This window comes from Rhinoderma darwinii, chromosome 3 (assembly GCF_050947455.1).
Source record: "Rhinoderma darwinii isolate aRhiDar2 chromosome 3, aRhiDar2.hap1, whole genome shotgun sequence".
NCBI classification, from domain to species: domain Eukaryota; kingdom Metazoa; phylum Chordata; class Amphibia; order Anura; family Rhinodermatidae; genus Rhinoderma; species Rhinoderma darwinii.
The window spans coordinates 20,259,608-20,277,476 of record NC_134689.1 but is presented as its reverse complement, the minus strand read 5'-3'; the positions used below and the strand labels follow the sequence as shown (position 1 = coordinate 20,277,476).

At 40.6% G+C, this 17,869-nt stretch overlaps 1 protein-coding gene and 1 long non-coding RNA gene across 4 annotated transcripts in view; one reads left to right on the top strand and one right to left on the bottom strand.

Moving 5' to 3' along the window:
- The window catches only part of EBF1 (EBF transcription factor 1), a 329,952-nt gene that overhangs the window by 220,601 nt on the left and 91,482 nt on the right, over nucleotides 1-17,869 (bottom strand). The gene's annotated exons all lie outside the window — the stretch shown is intronic.
- On the top strand, nucleotides 17,042-17,757 carry LOC142750895 (uncharacterized). Its single transcript, XR_012882625.1, has 2 exons — nucleotides 17,042-17,159; nucleotides 17,645-17,757. It is a non-coding gene; the product is annotated as an uncharacterized LOC142750895 (long non-coding RNA).

Genomic DNA, 17,869 nt, shown 5'->3' with positions numbered 1-17,869 from the left:
CTCTTTACTGTGGTAGCGCCCCTGACGGTAAGCTGATCCTGGGGTCCTGTAGTATTTTACATCACCCATACAATTCAATGGCCGACCATGTAATACACGAGCTGCTAATATCATTCACATCATTCATAACTTTCTATGTAAATGTTTCTGGAGGTTCTCAGAACTGTGACAAAAAATAGTGTCCATGCGGCAAAATTTTTTTGGGGGATTGATTGAAAAAAAAATGGCCTTAGCATGAAAATGGCTGATACCAGAGAACAATACCTTTCATCCAAATAACATATTAGCTTCAATTTCCTTTAAGAAACAGCTGTGCTTCCTCTTTAAATTATGTAGTGACATTAGGAAGTATTTTAAAGTCTTTCTTTAAAGAGGCTCTGTCACCAGATTTTGCAACCCCTATCTGCTATTACAGAACCGATAAAAACAAGGGGACATATATGAAAACACAGAAAAAGGCCATACTTGCAAATGGACACAGCCAGGTCAGAAAATGCTGATGAAGGAGTGAGCAGGTGCTTTAAATAATAATAGCCACTCCCACTGGTCTTGAGGGGAGTGGTGTGTGGTGCATGGGATGTGTAGTAAGAAATAATAAATGAATAGTGTGTGTGTGCAAGTGTAATACTATGAGTGAAATATAGGGGGCAGTAATGAGTAAAGTGCCTCAATAGAAATAAAATGGATAATGGGGTGCAAGTGTGTGAAACATGGAGGGATAGTGTGTACGTCATGAGGCACAACGTGTATAGCCAGGTAGAAGCCTATTTGTGACGCCTTGATAGTTCATAGAGCGGGCTACCCTGCTTACTATGCCAAACAACAACACACCATGCTCTCCCAGCATCAAAGACCCAGCTGTGTCCAAGAGAAGCGAATATATGTAGTAATGAAAAATACCTGTTGTTTGGCATAGCAAGCAGGGTAGCCCGCTCTATGAACTATCAAGGCGTCACAAATAGGCTTCTACCTGGCTATACACGTTGTGCCTCATGACGTACACACTATCCCTCCATGTTTCACACACTTGCACCCCATTATCCATTTTATTTCTATTGAGGCACTTTACTCATTACTGCCCCCTATATTTCACTCATAGTATTACACTTGCACACACACACTATTCATTTATTATTTCTTACTACACATCCCATGCACCACACACCACTCCCCTCAAGACCAGTGGGAGTGGCTATTATTATTTAAAGCACCTGCTCACTCCTTCATCAGCATTTTCTGACCTGGCTGTGTCCATTTGCAAGTATGGCCTTTTTCTGTGTTTTCATATATGTCCCCTTGTTTTTATCGGTTCTGTTTGTACATCAGGAACGTTCTGTTCCATTTAAGGAGTTAGGGACTCGCAAGTCTGGGGATCCTTGTCGTGGATTGCGAGCTTGCGTCCTTTTGGCCAAAATGATTACTAATACCCCAGGTATATTTCATTACTACATATATTCGCTTCTCTTGGACACAGCTGGGTCTTTGATGCTGGGAGAGCATGGTGTGTTGTTGTTTGGCATAGCAAGCAGGGTAGCCCGCTCTATGAACTATCAAGGCGTCACAAATAGGCTTCTACCTGGCTATACACGTTGTGCCTCATGACGTACACACTATCCCTCCATGTTTCACACACTTGCACTCCATTATCCATTTATTTCTATTGAGGCACTTTACTCATTACTGCCCCCTATATTTCACTCATAGTATTACACTTGCACACACACACTATTCATTTATTATTTCTTACTACACATCCCATGCACCACACACCACTCCCCTCAAGACCAGTGGGAGTGGCTATTATTATTTAAAGCACCTGCTCACTCCTTCATCAGCATTTTCTGACCTGGCTGTGTCCATTTGCAAGTATGGCCTTTTTCTGTGTTTCCCTATCTGCTATTGCAGCAGATAGGCGCTGCAATGTAGATTACAGTAACGTTTTTATTTTAAAAAAACGAGCATTTTTGGCCAAGTTATGACCATTTTCGTATTTATGCAAATGAGGCTTGCAAAAGTACAACTGGGCGTGTTGAAAAGTAAAAGTACAACTGGGCGTGTATTATGTGCGTACATCGGGGCGTGTTTACTACTTTTACTAGCTGGGCGTTCTGATGAGAAGTATCATCCACTTCTCTTCAGAACGCCCAGCTTCTGGCAGTGCAGACACAGCCGTGTTCTCCAGAGATCACGCTGTGTCGTCACTCACAGGTCCTGCATCGTGTCAGACGAGCGGGGACACATCGGCACCAGAGGCTACAGATGATTCTGCAGCAGCATCGGCGTTTGCAGGTAAGTCGATGTAGCTACTTACCTGCAAATGCTGATGCTGCTGCAGAATCAACTGTAGCCTCTGGTGCCGACACGATGCAGGACCTGTGAGTGACGTCACAGATCTGCACTGCCAGAAGCTGGGCGTTGTGAAGAGAAGTGGATGATACTTCTCATCAGAACGCCCAGCTAGTAAAAGTAGTAAACACGCCCCGATGTACGCACATAATACACGCCCACTTGGACTTTTACTTTTCAACACGCCCAGTTGTACTTTTGCAAGCCTCATTTGCATAAATACGAAAATGGTCATAACTTGGCCAAAAATGCTCGTTTTTTAAAAATAAAAACGTTACTGTAATCTACATTGCAGCGCCGATCTACTGCAATAGCAGATAGGGGCTGCAAAATCTGGTGACAGAGCCTCTTTAAGTAACTGGGTCAAGTCAGAGACTGCGCAATTGTCACACAGCTTAGCAGCTGTTAAACGGCGCCGAAAATACTCTGTGATTATAACTGGGAGTACTGTTGATACCTGGACCCACTTTTTAATGTTGAGGTTCTTGCTGCAACAGTCTTTAAATAGTCTCCTACTTCAGTATCCTGGGAACATAAAATGTCACGTTCATGTGTGCCGCTCATTAATTAATATCCCAGGCCGCGGTAAGATTACTGTAAATATAAATGAAAAATAAGTAATAATTCATGAAATCTGATTTGCATTTCTAAATATAAAACGTGTAAAATTCAGCTAATTAGCACAAGTGAGGGCTAAGGGGTTTCTATAGCAACTCTGAAATATGCAAAATTATCATTTTCCGTTTAACGTATAGTTACGGCTGCTTTTGAGCTTTAAATTGTTTGTGTTACCTTGACATAAGAGCGATGATGTGGCGTTATCCTATTGGTGGAAAAATCTCCGCTCTTCTTCAATGACCAAAGAAAGGTCTAGAGTTGGATATTGCAGTATGGATGGATATCCCCAATAGCCCCAATAAACCTTTATGACAGGTCGCATGTGCATCCACCGTTTTATTGAAACTGGGCGCATGACTAACGTATTATAGATGGACAGGTTTATAATAGCGGATCTGTCATCATACTATGCTGCCCTGTCCGCTCTAGTACTAGCCCAAATGGCACAAACAAATATTGTGCCCTTCTCTAATAGCAACTACTAGCAAAGAATACAGCGGAATGATCGCTATGGACCTGTCCTCATACTAAGCTGTTCGGTTTAGGAAACCCAGTTTCATATACTCTATTAAAAAATTTTCCTTAGTAGAGGTGGTCCTCGGTTCAGGATGTTCATTTCTTGGCCAAATTCGAGCCAGTACAAATAGCGTTTCTCGCTCTGGAGGACCTGTCCTGTCCTGCATTTTGCAGACATCCCATTGATTTGAATCGGCACTGTGTAATGCTTAATTTACCCTGTGGTGGCGCTGCAGGAAAATTAAACACTTCCTGACAGATTTCCCCACAGATTACAGCTAATCGCTGGGGGCTATTGAGATCAGCTTATTCTAACTAGTAGGAATTGTCCAAAGTGGGCAACCCCTTTAGGCTATGTTCACACCAGGGTTGGGTCTTTACGTTGTTCAACTCTGTCTGAGCAGGAGAACAAGGAAAAAACCAGAAGCGACGGTTCCGTTGCACCACGGACACCACCGGCAGCCGACAAAACCGATCGATTTTATTGGATTCCGCCAGCTTTCCGTCGGGGCGTCTGTGGTTTTACCGGAAACAATAGCACAGCTTGCTGCGCTATTATTTCTGGTAATCTCATCCGGATCTGCGACAGAGGCCCCTAACGGAGCCTCCAACGCATATATGAACAAAGCCTTAACAGGAGAGCATAGTATGATGACCAACCAATCGTAGGGCAGCTTTTATCTTTCCAGAGCATTTTAGAACATGAAAACTGTGCTCTGACTGGTTGCTATGGGCAATAAAGCCAGTTTTTCTATTAGACAGTTTTGATAAATGAGGCTGCGGATGATAATAAATTTTGGCAGGTGCAGGGGGAATATTGTATTATATGGTCTGCCACTCAAGTGAATAATACATGAATGGGACAGGTCCTCGAGAGTGAGAGACCCTCTTTATTTCAGCAGAGTTTGGACCCCCTTCTATGACGGCAATACATGGACAGAGGTTGTCTTGTAAGATGAGAACATAAACTATAAATTACATGTAGCGACAGACACTACATCGTGACTTGTACTGACATGGAGATAAAGAACATAAACTGTGGATAGCGCATGAAAATTTGTGCTCGCTGTCACTTAATGTAAAAAATCCATGAAAAAATATCTATTTGACCGTTCTCGCCAATCTCTGAGTACTAAATTCCACTTTTACACCTTCCAATAATTGCTAACAGGATGCCATTTATTTTTTAGTGTGCAAAACAGCATTTAGATTCATATTAATCGGCTCAGATTTGTGATCTGATTGATCATGAAAGCGGAGGACTATGTCGCTATACATTGTAATTATGAGACTCTATGCTCCACTATAAGCTGTATACGAAGGTGCCGGGTGAAAGAGAGGGGATGGCTGCATTTTTTTCTGATGGCATGCACTGTGACTGACCAGCTGGTGTCATATTTTTGACACCAGACGTATGGTGATAGAACAGGCCTGCGGGCGCAGCAACTTGGGCAAGCTCCAGTAAGCAGCCAATTACAGGAGAAGTCTTCTCTCTCCAGCTGACTGATGCGCTGGGTTATCACACACTGCTTGTCTGACACCATCACATGAAATCTTTACTCACACCCTGACTCCCTAAAGCATAACAGGCTTCTGTGACAGAGGCGGCCAGTATACGGTATCAGCTCTACAAAGACAGATAAGCTGAATACACAGCAAATTCATCAGGTGTTTGAGTTTGTCTGAGAGTACGTCAACACGTGTCATGTCTACGAGTAGGAACATCAACAAAGTTACACATCACACACATCAATCATGTAAAACATGACCGAGACTCATGAAGAATGTGCCAATGGGCAAGACAACCTGAAGCAATGGTAGACTGTGCCATTGGTGCGGCACCATCACAAGGTATGATGGTGGGTCATGTATTATAAGATGTGACCTGGGGTGATATTTCCAACCTATCCACATATCATATAGCCCCTTCTTTATTTTCTATACTTCTATAGTTTCCGAAAAGAGAAGGATAACTGATATACTCTATAAGGCCAAGTCTATAACTATGGCCTCCTCAGCTAGATGATATCCACTGGTATGTATTGAGTTGCATAACTGGAGTCAATTTGTGGGCATCACCAATAGCCGCACTCCAATAGAATTGAATAATGAAAAATCAAGTTGCGCCACTCATGGCCATTTGCTGCTATTGGAGTGACACTAAAGTGCGGAATCACAATGCTGAAATAACCTTGCAGCCCTGGTTAATCTAGAGGCAGAGGCATACATAGGAAAGAGGGGACCCTATAGTTAAAAATGGGGTCCCACTTTGGTGGTGGTTCACATCCCCACCTTAAATGAAGCACCCGATGCTTGTTTGCTACCGTCCCATCCCTTCTAGAAGAATAGGGCAGCATTACACCTTTAAATGATTCTTGCACTTTATTTGCTAATATCGCAGTGCCCATGGGGACCATAGAACCTTCGTTAAGTTCTTATCACCCATTGGGAACCAGGATGAGGTCAACCAGAGCTGGGTTCCCCTCTTCTGTCCATGGCAGCTGCCTAGTCTGCCTCTAAGATTTATACACCCTTGTCTAAAAACTAAGCATTTCAGAGAAATTATACACATACTATGTAAATAACATCTAGTATTAGTATACTACATTGAACAACATATACAATAAAACCTTCAAAGGCACGGGGGTAAAGTAAAGGGTGGATTGCGGCCTGTGCTGAGATATGCACAGCAGTGTCTGACAATGGTGTGAATAGGATGGTTTAATTTATCTAGTCAATGGGGGTATTTTTTAACTGCCGGCCTCCCCTTAACCTTATTAGCCTTAGCAGGTTTCTGTCAAGTTAACATCCTCCATTACTCTGCTGGGATTAACAGGAGAACTGACATGGAACTAATAGCTGGCCTTTTACACAGCAGCCGAGGGGTCGCGGCCAGCTGCCTCCTATTTTACAGGTTTTCCTGACTCTGTTGTCCCGGAATTAAATCCACTTTGTAAGGATGGATTCCTTGTATAGCGAAATTGTGAGGTCTGCTTTAGGGACCCTTCAAATGTGCACAAAGAACAATGGTGGTAGATCGGGATATCACTTACAGGTATTTGAAAAACGGCTTCTACAGGAGGTTCATAATGTGGGGCATTTAACACAAGAAATGTGGTGTTCGGCTAATGGCCACCATACAATAAAACTGTAACTAGCGTTCGGATCAATCTGTTCAATGGCTGTCTGGTGTGCTATGAGCCATATCTCATTTCTCATTATCCCGGTCGAAATGTCTGGAACGTGTCACACCTTGAAATATGTGATTTTTATTGAAGTCAACGGGTTGTGAATCAATGATGAAATTTGTATTTCTTTCTAATATAAACTCATTTATTAATGCATAGAGTATTCATTTTTCACATCAAAAGCCTACTCTGATCATCCTTTAACACGAAAAAACCTGTAGGCCCAGGCCAGAAATAAGGTTCCCGGATCGATTTTGTGGTCCTTAAATTGCCAGATCCCCTATATATATATGCATACTTGCCAAAAGTCCTACATTTGACTGGAGAGTGCCATGAACCGAACCATAAAAGCATGTGATTTATGCAATGTACATTAAAAGGGGTGTACAAGGTCCTCAAATAAATGTCAACATTTTGGAGGGTCTAGGATCCTAAGATCAAGAATAAGCATCACTGTTTCCTATTATTATAAGGTTCCTCCCTCCAGCTATGCCGAACATGTACACGTCCATTTTTCATTGCATCGTAAACTTTGCTGTTATCATTGTGCACACAGGACAGATCACCAATACGATCATTTGCGAATAATCCCATAAGAAATAGACCCTAGTGTCAAGTGATTGCTTCCAAAGTCAGCTCTTCACAATGGGAGGTTTTACCTAAAAGTGTTAAGGGTAAGGACATCCCTCCCAACCTTTAAATCCACATTTGTGGGACATATTTAAGACCCGCCCCCGCTCTGCACAGAAACGCCCACAAAACCTCCAGAAATGCCCACTTTCTGTCAGATTTGCATAAGCCACTCCCGTTAAGGCCCGTTTTGCGGTACAGTTGAAAGGCATTTCAACATTTACATCTTAATATATTTTTCACAAGATAAATACTACCCACTTCCCAACACAATGTAATATGGAATAAGCAGAAATGAAAACCACATGGTAACTAATTATTGCTTTCTACAATATTTTTTTTGTCTTATGTTTTTAATAAACATAAAAATAACCTGGTTGTTCAAGTAATGCCCGGCCTTGGCAACATGATGTCACATTTATTGCACAGTGAACAACAATGTACCAGGGGTGCCTAGATTTTGCTTTGGTATCTGACAATGCAAACGAACTTAGACACATCCGAAAATTAAAGTGTGAAATGGAAAGTTTAAGTATTTTGTAACTTTTTGTACTTAATTATTTATCTGTCGTTGTACATTTCTTCCTTCCCTCGTCTTGCTCTATACACTCGCTTCTTCTTCTCTCCCAGCGTTGCAGCAATGATTGGAACGTGAGCGCTCAAAAAACCACAGCCCTGCAGTGATCCCTCTCTTGAGCTGGCAGTATAAAGATTTTCCCACACAGAGCCTAGTTCTGACCCCTGTGCGAAACCTTTGAATTTGTATAAATAGATCCGCTGGAAAATCTTGCTGTATTTCAACAGAGAACTGGACTTTTTTTTTTTTCTCCCCCTTCAAATAACAATTTTAAATTGCACACTGCAAAGCTCAATTTTATTTATAGATCACAACATCGCTAATCACTGTTCTTTCCAAGTTCTGTTTTTAACCAAATTTATAGAGGGTCGGGATTGTTCCGAAATTTTAGACTATGGATAATACCCATCAACAAGAAATGAAAGAGGTTTTATTAGGAGAACTAAATGTCATTCTATTGCTTGGAAGCTTCTGGTCCAGATACTGGTTGGTCCTCAGATTTGGACTTACAAATGTTATGATCGATATCTTACACTGGTTTAAATTTTGAGATCAGTGGTCGTATCCATGGAAGGAGTATGAGCATCTATAAAAAGATTAAAGAGGTTATAGTGGGAGAACTTCATGTCCTACTATGGCTTTGAACCTCCTGCTCCAGATATTGGTTTGTCCACAGACTTGGACTTTAGATCTCTTCCTGTGTTGTGATCGAAATCATGCACTGTTTCAAATTTCAAGACCTGTGGTCTTGGCGAAGCAGGAGTATCTATAAGACATTGAAGAGATTCTAGTAGGGCAATTTAATGACCTTCTGTGGTTTGGAAGCTCCTTCTCCAGATATTGGATGGGTTCACAGATTTGGACTTCCAGATCTTTCTCTATGTTGTGACCAAAACACTGGTTCGAATTTCCAGACCAGTGCCCTCATCCATGTCTCATCCAAAGTCAAGGGCGGCAATTGAAAAATTATGGTAATTAATGATAGTTTGGCTGTACGGTCAATGCATGTGCCCATTCTTGGACCTTTTCTATTAGAATAGTGCCCAATGACTACATGTCCTCGCATCTACACAACTTGATTCTTGGGTAGATCATCAAACCATAAAAAACGGAACCATTTAAGGTAAAATTTGTCTCTATGTATGAGGAAGATGTCATATCCATGAGGCACTGTATGACCCGCTCCAGTGCTCAGCGTCAACCTATGCCAGCCTAAAGGAAGGCAGGAATAAAGGAATGAAGGCAATTTAGCTTTTTTGGGGACCTGACAGGTATTCGTCAAGTCAGATACATCCAAAAGTAATATACCTCTAAGTAGGGGGGTACACAGAGAAGTGGTTGTGCCCACAGCAATAAGCAAAATCAGCTCTCCATCCTGGTACTGGTTAATGTCCCATTCCAAGACATGAGGACCAAGTCCTTATTACCATCCATTGATGGGGTCAGCCTGAGCAGGACACCTCCGGTACATTGGATCTATACAGGGGCTACCCCTATGGTAAATATGTCCTTGACTTTGATCTGACCCACGGTTTCTTCTGCCATACACTGCATAGCATTTGCTAAATTTACATATTTCTTCAGTTTTTAAATATCACAATGCCAGTTAAGCCAAATATACAATTTCTGCCATAGTGCCATAATTTTGTGCCTCCTTGAGCCACAGATCTTGTAAAATACGAGGTCCATATGTTGATCTGGCAATGCTCGAATACCGCTGCGGTCCAATGTTTATTCAAATGCTACATGAGATATTCACATCAGATTTCCACAGAGACCAAATAAAACTACTTCTATGGTGTGGCTAAAGTATAAGATGTGGTGAAAGACCACAATTACAATTCTACTTTACCTCTCTCTAGTGACCCTTGGTTAACCAGCAACAGCTAAAAACATTTGGTGCTGTAGGATTATGTTTTTTATGAGGGATATAATATTACCATTGTGTTTACCATGTGCAGATGTGTATAATACAGAAAATGCAGGGCTGTATATAAGAAACCTTGACATGTGCCATTGGGTAATTTTAAGAATTATTTTTGTTTTTTTGTCCTCCTAATTTTTAACGTACCTCTTAGTGTAAATCTATGGTCCATACCTAGAGCACGAACACCATCTATAAATTCAGGAACTTTAAGACAAACCTAGGGTCTAGTTTTCGTTGTCTCCTCTTGTGGTCCAGTGTTGGCATAAGTTTTTGGCCAGAATCTTGTATGTTTCCAATATTTTCTACAATATAATAAAAAGTTAAGTAATCTGGTCGTTCCGGAAAGCTAGACAGCTAAGGAAACAGAACCGAACCAGTCATCTCAAAAGTGTGGTTCTCCAACTGTTTCAAAACTACAACACCCATCATCCTCTGCTTTCACAGCATGTTTTAACAACAGGTGGAGAACCACAGCCATAGACAATGGTGGATTCCTGCCTGATGTTGTCTTTGCAGTGCCCAGGGGTGAACTGACCAGTTAAGTAATGAGGCAGTGCCTGAGAGGAAGGCATCTCTGGCTCTTTAGCTGTTGTGAAACTACAACTCTATCAGGGCATGCTCGGAGTTGTAGTTTCGCAACAGGTGGAGAACCATAGGTTGATGACCACGGCTATAGATAATGGTAGTCCCTGGCCTGAAGCTGTCATTGGAGTCTCTATAGGGTTAAGGAATATGTTGATGTTTTTTGACCCATAAAGTGTAGAAATGTTTTTGTACACAATTTAATTCAAAAAGTTGAATACTTGTGTTCATTTTTTAATAGCTACAACTGCCTTGGCATCATCTTGTTCTTGGGGTAGAGGCAGAAACCCAGTGGCCATGGCTATGTAGAGCAGATGTCTGGCTCACAACCTGTTTCAACACTTCTCAGCTATGAGATCGGTACCTGGGATGTCGGGTGTTCAATATTTTCCAGGTGTATGTTCTCTATAGAAGTATATGGCCTTCTGGAGGACAGTGTTCCTTGGCTAGTGGTTGTCTACATCTGCTCTAAAATAGGGGCAAGTTGGTTGATCATTTACTGTGTCCTCAGCCTTAGACTCCAATATAGTGTCTATATGTCTTGTTTCTGGATTTGGCCAAGCCTATTGTCTATGAAAAATTTGTAAATTAACTCTTTATTTCATGATCCAGTCTAATGGAGTAGAACAATATGGAATTTAAGCATCCGTATGAAGCAAAAAAAGGATCCTTACAAATCCCCACGCCCGGTTTCCGCACATTATATTGTAAAAGAGATTTTGTACAGCAATTTATCTTTATCTCCCCAAGACAGGACCTTTCACCTTTTACATACTTAAAAGCAGCACTTCAAGCGCATTTACAGTTTCATGGCAGATTTTTTTTTCCTTCCATGTAACAATAGAGGAAATGCAGGCTGTTCAAAAACACAACTCCAAACCGGCAGCCTTTGCCATCTGTGGGTCACCTCTAACCCCAGATCCTGGATACGGAGCTCTCGGCCATCTACAAACATAACGCACTATTGATATCATCCCTTTCTTTCCTTTTTACTGCATCATAATGTACATGTGTCTTCCTATCCTTACAAAAACACTATTCCCAAAAAAAACAATGCTGTAAGATTTTTGGAGGATGCAGTCAGGAAGGTCAGCGGACCTGAAGTTAGGAAGCCTTTATTTGGTTTTGCTCGAGACTAAAGATGAAAAGAGAGGGAAGGAAGAAATGACAAATGGTGCTGTAACTGGGGACATAGCTTCAAAAAGTTGCTACATTTTTTGTAATCACTTTTACATATATAATTTTACATATATATATATATATTTAAAGACAAGAAAAAATGTAATAAAATTGGATCGGTTCCTTAATACGATGTACCATACACAATATCCACCTTACAAAATGACTGCCTCCGTTGCACGTAGACAACGGTGAACTCGCAGTGAAAGCGAAGGGTATAATACCGGCTAAAACTTTAATTAGATATTTCCAAGGTTTTAGTTATGAATTGCTATGAGCTTTTTCTTACAACATTCATACATATGTATCTTCTAATATAAAGTCTAATGATAAATTTGGCAGACTTACCCTTTTTCCCAATTTACCGTCCCCTGAGCAGCCGTCTGCGTGTATGATTAGTCTTTTCATTTTATCAAGTTCTGACGTTTAGATCTTTTTGATGTCCTTATAATTTGAGCCTTTGATAACATTTGCTTTTTTTCTCCTATTAACATTTCTTTTTTATCATTAATGATCCGCAGCTGACACGGCAATATAAATCTATATATTTTTGGCCCCTAATTACTTTGTGCTCACTTGGATTAATTCCATGCTCTTAGTTAAGGGATTGAATTCCACAAGCTAATGATGCTGCATAGAGTAGGCTTTAGTTACAGCAGTTTTTGGGTCCACTTTTAAGATCAGACACATCAACTGATGGACTTTATAACGCATAAGATACAATATCTTGAAGAATGGCGACTCTATTCTTTCATATGTCCTCCTGTATTGCCATCCTCTCGATTGTAGACCTCTACCGAGGGCCTATTAGGGCCATCTTGGTCTCCTGGGCTGGGACTAGTGTTGACAACCCAATAAACTTAAAGGGGTTGTTCAGGATTTGAAAAACATGGCTGCTTTCTACCAAAAAAGTGCCACAGAGTGTGTGGTATTGCAGGTCAGCCCCATTCACTTTAATGTAGCAGAGCTGCAATACCAGACACAACCCATGGATCGGAGTGTCGCTGTTTTTGGAAGAAAGCAGCCATGTTTTTCTAATCCTGAACAACCCCTTTAACTACAGCTCCCCTGACAAGTTAAGATCTACTACAGTCATATCTAATTTGCCTATAGGCTAAATGCAAATCTGTCCCTGCTGCATTAAACTATATTAGAAACATTCACGTTGCCCTAGTGGGAAATTTAACCCATGACCCTAAATTTCTCTGCATGTTCCTATCTATTACCTTGGAACTGATATCAGGGGTAAAGAAGTGATGCCTCTAATGAAATAAAAATGGACACCCCGTCCTGCACCAGTTTGCACCATTTCCCCTCCCCCATTACCAGTGGTCCATTACATCCCACTCTGCTCCATACCAAGTGCCCATTGCTGGTGGCAGTGACAGTTCGGCTCCTGGGTACCTCCTATATAGCAGCTTACCTCCCCTCTTTGACAGGTATACCACTAAACAGTGAATACATATATAATCCCATATAAAAAGTAAAGTAACTTTTTGGGAAACGGTCCCCAAAAATTCGACATGTCTATTGTATTACACGTATTGTAATAGAATAAACTAAAAAATACTCTTGTCGACATGCACATATTGGCACAGACAAAAACACATGTAAATAAGTCGACATCATATTAAATATTTGATGCTACTTTCATGCCTACAAACATCTCATCGTAAGTGTCGGGCGAATCTTCCATTGTACAAAGAGGTATTTTAGCTGCGCACATTCGGATCCTGCGAGTACCTGACAGTTTTTAAGTTTCTTCTTTTATGTTTCAGAGGGAGCTGTACGTTTTTTTTCCTCCTATTAACAATGCAGTTGTGTTTAATATGACAGGTACCGCATCTGAAGGAGGCGGGGGATGGGAGGAAGAATTACAAAGTGGTTGGGAAGGCGATAGAAGTGACAATGGTTTGAGGGCAGCTCTGAAAATTTCATGTATAGATACGTGTGCCAACAAAGGGCGTCTTTACTTTATAATAGAACACATATCCAGTTTAGCATGAAATCGCCAGAGACGACGCGGCCAATTTATGAAATCGCTGCAATGTTTATTTTGGAAATCTTCACTCGGTTATCTATAAATCTTCCCTCCTTGAGTTTTATAAACTTGGTTGGACAGTAAGAAATAAATAACAAAAAATCAGTTCATTCCCTCGGCTCTTAATGCTGCCGTTAGAATAACATCGCGGGTCGGTCGGATTAATGAATTATATATTTTTCACGTCATGTTAGTGCATTTTTTAACCTTTTGAGGTCAACAAATAAATACTAAGTGAATTATTCAAGCCAATAGCTAATCAATACGGTTCAGCAATATATTTTTTTTGTGTTTCATGAAAGGTTGTAGACGAAAAGGCAGTGAGCAATTATGGAAATTGGAGCCAGGCAGCGCGCACTTCTCCCCCCTGCGTACAGGCACCACCTTGACAGATAATCGATTATGGTTCCTCTGCTGCAGCTCAGTGACCCTTGACCTTTCCAGCTCCGTCTGACAGCTCGGAGACTAGTTTATATTTATTTTATTGAATTAACTCCGTCTTGCCTGGCTGGTATATCACACAGGGAGAGGCCTGACGTGAAGGAGTCACACTGGTGTGGGCTTTGTCACGGGTCTCTATTGTTCATGGGTTGACATTCTTTTGTTCAGCATGGCACCCTGGGCCTTAAGGACAAGTCCTCGTTTCAAGGGACATTGTTGTCGATCCTTGTCCGAAATAGTTTTGGACAAACAAATAAACAAAGGGAACTGAAAAAGAGCATCACAATGAGATCTAAATGACATCAAAAACTACGTGACCATGGAGGCGCGATAATACATCTAGTCCGTCTTAGGATGAGCAGTCAGGTGATACTTGGTACATCTACGATAACATCATCATCAGCTTCTACCAATTAACCAACATATTTTGTAGGTTCTATCTGACAGAAAATGTATTGGATATTATAAAGAATTATCATTGGTCGCATTATTGTAATATTGTAGTATTTAATGTATACTTATGCAATATTTTTATTATTACTCCAATGCATATAAGCTCTACGTGTAGAATACAGATTACCAGACTACAGACAGGGTTTGTTTGTAGTCTGTTACCATGGAGGAACATAAGGGTATGTTCACACGGCGGGGGTCCGTAACGGCTGAAATTACGGGGATGTTTCAGCCTGAAAACATCCCCGTAATTTCAGCCGTACCGGCATGTGCAGGCGCTTGAACGCCGCGTCAATTACGGCCGTAATTTGCGCTGCTATTCATTGGAGTCAATGAATAGCGGCTCCAATTACGGCCAAAGAAGTGACAGGTCACTTCTTTGACGCGGGCGTCTATGTACGCGCCGTCATTTGACAGCGGCGCGTAAATATACGCCTCGTGTGAACAGACAAACGTCTGCCCATTGCTTTCAATGGGCAGATGTTTGTCAGCGCTATTGAGGCGCTATTTTCGGGCGTAATTCGGGGCAAAAACGCCCGATTTACGTCCGTAAATAGGCCGTGTGAACATACCCTAAATCTGCAAAGGAGCTGTATACACAAAACAAATCTTTTCTTTTTTTTTTTTAGATGGATTAAAGATATAAATACATTACTTATTTTTTGCAGATTCCGAGCTACAACCTGTATTATAGTTTAGAGTTTCATTAACAAATCTGCAGGCTTCAGCACAGGAATATTTTCCAGCTTACTGACTCAAGATTTACTATTGGTGTTTCACCAGAATTCTGGCCTAGATTGCACCTTATTTTTGGCACAAATCCTTGTAGACAAATTTATCAATGAGAAAAAAAAAATGTTTGCCCCTCGCCCAACAAGGGGACAGATTAGCGAAAAAGGGGGCTACGTTTAATTTTGGCACAAAGATAGATGTGTTTACAGGCGCGCCAATTTATCATCCAGCATGAGCTACTGTGAGAAATTTAGCGCATCTCGTCATTTTCTAATCTATCTAAATTTAGGACAGTATTATTATATCTGCCCCAATGTCTGTACAGAGCTTATTCTGGTGATTTGTATTCTGACATTTCTGTTTTAGTAAAAGCATGTATTCCCTATGAAATAACAATTGTGGAGCTTCTTTTCTTAGAACTCTGTTGTGCCTTTCCTCTGTTATTCCTCCTAGAAATGTATGAATAAATTGACAACTGGGTGTTACCATTTACCTTGTCAAATGGGCGTGTCCTTACACAGTATGAGGCTGTGAGGAGTGATTGGACATTGTCAGACTGTGTAGGGACGCCCCCCCCCCCAACTGGTAACACCCAGTTGTAAATTTTTTCATACATTTCTAGGAGGAATAAAGGAAAAACGGCACAATGTAGAGTACTAAGAAAAGTTGCACCAGACATTTAATAACATGGAGAATACGAGTATTTACTAAAACAGACATGTCTAAAGTGGTGATGGGTCCTCTTTAAACCAGGCACTGTACAGTGATCAGATATGGGAAAAACATACTGCCTCATTGCATTGTGGGAGCTCATCTAAGCTGTTAGGTATGTGTCTGTCAACAAGCTTGTTGACTGTTTCTAATGATAACCAGCAGAATTGTGAATACAGCTCTAGGAAGTAATAGAGGCCGTAACTCAGGATCAGTACAATATGGGTATTGTAATGTATTTACAAAGTTACTCAGCTTTTTATGGAGATTCTATTATATCTAAAATGTTAAACGGTGTTCATCCCCTTTAAAAATACAAAGACATTAGGTTTTGGATCATGACAATACCGCCCGCATTAACATTTGGTATGTACCATTGCTTTTGTAGTGCGGTACTAGTGGAGTTTATATATGTGTGAACATAGCCTAAATACTGCACCTATGACCAAATCCATGTGCCTATGGCTGAAATGATCATAATTATAATTATATTAACAAAATGTATAAATTCAGCAGTAAATCTATAATACAATTTTTAGATCATTTGCCCCTATTTAAATTAATAATTTGAAATGATCATTTTTATTGAATTGTCTTAAATTGCAGGGAAATGTTTGAGGTTACAGCGCCTGGCAGGCTTTATAGTTTCTCACCCTGTATATAATGCTTCCACGGAAATGGATTTTAATACTTGCCTAAGTGTATTTTGTTCTTGGATCACATTACATCTTTTACCGGAACCATAGCTAAAAAGCCATAAATCCTGTTGCCAAGGTAATTTAGTAATAAACAGATTTGTTTTGTTTTTTTTTCCTTTCAGAGAAGAGCTGAAAACAAAAAGGCGCAGATTTATCCAAGTCTCATAGTCGTAAAACTGGCATAAGAGGGTGATGGCGCAAGTGACACCCTAATTTATCAAAGTGTCTAACTTATAAACTGGCCTAGTTGCCCATAGCAACCAATCAGAGCTCAGATTTCATTTCCCAAACAGCTCTGAAAAAATGAAAGCTGCACTGTGATTGGTTACTATCCAGATTTCTATTCGACACTCTTGATAAATGGCGCCTATATGTTTTATTTTTTACAGAGAACATGTACACACGAGGTGGATTAGCTGCAGATTTTCCGTAACTGATTTCTATGCGGAACATAGAGATCACATGGACTGGAGCGTTACGGAGATCAGACCTACGCATCGCCATGGTAATGCCAGTGAAGGTAACTTTTTGTTTTTTTTCCGCAGCGTTGATTCCAGACGAAAATCTGCACCACAAATTGGTCTTTCGGATGGAATCCCCTACGGTTTCTAGGTCGGATACGCAGCGTATCTGACCTCTGTGAACATAACCTTATTAGTTTTAATTTGGTATTGGTTGTGGCGAACATTTTTGTAGAAGTGATAACAGGAAGTGCAGCCATATTGGTTGCCCCTTTAAAGCTTCTTGGGTTATGATGGTGAACTGTCATTTTGTTTAATATACTGTATATAGATTATTTTGTTCCTATATAGAAGATATAGATTCGTCATAGATATATGATGTGTTCATCAAGCGCCGAGTCGTTTTGTATTCGCCACTGACGGCACCGGCCTTTCAATTCACTTTATTCAATTAAAGCTTTATGTGAACCGCCATCGTGTGACTCTTGTTTAATAATATGTCTGCATGTTAATAAAATAAATTAATGCACTAATTCAATTACAGTCTGGGAGAAAACATCTACCGACAGGCCAGGTCTGCCCCTCCAAAGACGAAGAAATATGAGAATAAGACATTCATTATGTTGTCAGGTATTAAATATTTGTTTGATACCGGTATATTTGACCTCATTCATTATTGACCTGTCTGTATCTGACATGAATCATTATTTATAATACATGGAGCTACACATACATAATTTAATAATGATCATCCTAAATATCTTAGATC